Source organism: Sparus aurata, chromosome 7 (assembly GCF_900880675.1).
Source record: "Sparus aurata chromosome 7, fSpaAur1.1, whole genome shotgun sequence".
Taxonomy (NCBI): domain Eukaryota; kingdom Metazoa; phylum Chordata; class Actinopteri; order Spariformes; family Sparidae; genus Sparus; species Sparus aurata.
The window spans coordinates 7,636,347-7,639,704 of NC_044193.1; the positions used below are offsets into that span (position 1 = coordinate 7,636,347).

General features: G+C 41.0%; 1 long non-coding RNA gene across 1 annotated transcript; it reads left to right on the plus strand.

The window, feature by feature from the left end:
- The first annotated feature begins 305 nt into the window (after nucleotides 1-305).
- Nucleotides 306-2,978, plus strand: LOC115585433 (uncharacterized). The gene is made up of 2 exons (XR_003984706.1): nucleotides 306-497; nucleotides 2,612-2,978. It is a non-coding gene; the product is annotated as an uncharacterized LOC115585433 (long non-coding RNA).
- Nucleotides 2,979-3,358: the final 380 nt, after the last annotated feature.

A 3,358-nucleotide genomic window follows, 5' to 3' on the forward strand; every position in this document is an offset into this window, starting at 1 on the left:
GCTAAATGGCTGGAGTGAAGATATGATATGTAACATTTCTGTATTTAACAGTCTGTAAGAGAGGAGAGTTGTGAATCATTATTCTAAACATTTCCAACATTGTTAGAACCCAGAGATGTGAAAACGGTGTGTTCCTGACTATTGTTGCTTTAAATTCCAGGAGGGAGTCCTAGACAACAGCTCACGTGATCCCACACTCGTCAGTCCAAATTAAAGGACAATTACGTTGGGTTTAACCACATAGATCTCTTCCATTATAACGCAGAGCTGTTTTTAGTTATTTTCAGGAGAGGGAAGTCGCTGCAGGCTCTGACAGGCTGCAGTCACAATAACAAAGCATCAGTTTCGTCTTTGTTTGGTCTCTGAGGAGTGAACGTTTCATCCTGGAGGAGCAGGTGAGTGAAGGTGAAGCTGACTCCACGAACGCCATGTTCGGTTACTGTGGCAACGCTTCCTGTTCATCATCATCCTCCCATGAGACGATCTCCAGTTTCAGAGTGAGACCTTAAGTGACTTCACCCACCCGACCCATCCCACACACATGCTCACACATTCTTACATACTTATTCCCCGGTGTGAAAGTCTGTGTCAGTGAATATGCTTTTATTTCTCTCCGCTGCTCAGATGTCCGACAGTCATGACCACTTAGCTTCAACGCCAGCACGGGAAGCACGACAGCTGCATGTGGCCAATCTCGGAATAAATTCAGGGGGTGAATGAATGAATCATTTGTTTTTCTACTGTTTTCAGATATTGGTTGGTAGTAAAAATATCCTAAAGGGATGCATCATAGGCTTAGTCTTAATAAAACACACATGTGAATGTGTTTGGCTTCTGCATCGCTCCGTGTTTCCTGTTCTGCTCACAGAAGCTTCACAGCAGATCTGGAATAAATCTGAGGATCTGGAAGATTAAATCAGGTCTGAACCTGATAATTTGGTTTCTTTTCTTTGGGGTATTTCAAATGGTTTTCCACCGGATGTGAAATGTGTACACAGTGTGTGTGTGTGTGTGTGTGTGTGTACGATAGGCCTCATTGACTGTTCAGTTTGCCTATTAAACAGGTTCCTCTTTTTCATGGTTTATGACGTTTGAGCACACAAATTCAGATAGGCAACCACCTGCCCATGTTCGTTTTCCATTCTCTGACACACCCTACACACACCCTACACACACGCACACACACACACGAAAGCGAGAACACAAGTGAAAATGTAAGTGCTAATGTTAATGTTCAACTCGTAGATGGAGATTTCCGTTAATACAGTTGAAATTAACAAATGTCAAACAATAGCCAGGTTCTTTTTCATGATAAATTGTATGTTTTCTCAAAATGATAATTCGAAACCAGAAATATTAAACACTTGTTCATTTGTCATTTTCATCATTAGAATATCATAATAGGAGCCAGGCAGTTAAAGGCCTGGGTGTATTTAGCTAGCTTGGTTTTTAGCCTGTTCAGCTAACTAACACTAGCTAGCAAGTATATTTATTCATATACACAGCATATCTCTCTCTCTCTCTCTCTCTCTCTCTCTCTCTCTCTCTCTCTCTCTCTCTCTCTATCTATCTATCTATCTATCTATCTATCTACATACATACATACATGTAAGCTACAGACCATGAGTAGTAATGTATACATTTACCTAAAAGCTAGCTAGTGCTAAAAACTAGCATACTAAGCTATTCAGATATGGCAGTTTCTTCCACAAACAGTGTACTGTGAGCTAGCTTATGTTAGCTAGCCAAAAGGAAGGATAACTTAATTATAATTGGTTAATAGAAGGTAGATTGTAGGTTTCTGAGATAAAAAAAAATGCACTACTATTTCGCCTGTTTAGCTAACTGATGCTAGCTAGCATGGGAATCTATATATAATACAGGGCGATACATTCAAAGTTATTTAACTAGATGCTAACGAGAGTTAAAAACTAGCATCCTGAGATACTTGGATATGGCAGTTACTTCTACAACCTGCAGTAATGAATATATTTAAATTGATACATGAAAATTGTAAAGCCCACATCCTATAAAGGACTAAAAGGAAAATATACTGCATCTATAAAGTGTTTTTTTTAGTCTACTGACATCGCAAAACACTTGACATTGATTTCAATCATCTTGGGAATTCAAGGCACAGCTGGAATATAAAATAACAAAACATTTTGCCAATAACAGGCAATGAATGTATGCTGGGTCAAAAATGAAACAGGCTGGTCATTTCTGACCCAGCATACATTCAAGGGTCGAGGACTGGAAACTGTTATATAAAAGCTCTGACAGCTGTGAGTGTGCACACAAAGACAGAGAAAGTCCTCAAACACAATGGCAGGAAGTGTCATGGGGTTAGATCTTTAATCACTGTGTGGCCACAGTTTCAAACATTTCCCAGAAACTGCAACAGCGAAAATATTTTAGTTAAATCATTTGTGTCAATGAAATGACAACAGATTTGTGCAACCACCAGTGTCTGGAGCAACGTGCAGACCTGTGGACATCCACAGTCGGTTGCAATAGAGAGAACGGCGACAGTAACTTCTTCCTGTCTCCAAAGACAGGAAGTGGTGGGGATCAGCATGTTCTGACGTCTTTTTCTTTTTTTTTTTTCCAGGAGACTCTGAACAAATACAACCACCACGTCAACACTGACTGAACAGTACAGCAGAGAGAGAGAGAGAGTACAGCATATTGTCCTCATCTCCAACCATTCCAGAGCAAATGAAATCAGCATGCCTGCCTGAGAGCTCGGGCTTGCAGAGCAGCAGCGCCTGGGCTTCAGGAATGCTGTACGCTGCGGTGTTTGTCCAAGAGGAGAGAGGATGTTGACTCACCGGGGTTTTTCAAAGAGCCAGCTCCAGGAAAGCAGGGAGGATGGAGCCCAGAGATACTGTACCGTGTTCCCAGAAAACATTAAGATTGCAATTAGTCGTAATTCTGTGTTCCTACGAAGATGACATTACACTTTTATTTGGAAAACATTCCCTCTTTCCTCTTCACAAAGGCCTGAAACTGAGGCAGATTGTTGTCCGAAACGACTTTAAAGAACGCACGAATCAATCAATACTATATCTTATTTATATAATGCGTGGGTGCATAGTAGACAGACAGGTGCTTTTATCGGGTGCTGTTCAAGATATTCTCACTTTCTGCCCACACACACTCCACCTCAAAGTCTTTCACTCGCAATCCAACAAGGTCGATCTGACTCATCTGTGGTGAGGAAGACACACACACACACACACATGCGCACACACACAGACTTTATACTGAGATTTTTTTATCTTGAGTGGGAAGGTGACACTCGAATGACGACTCTGAAAGGAGACACATCGCAAGTTTTGATATCATACTCCTGAAA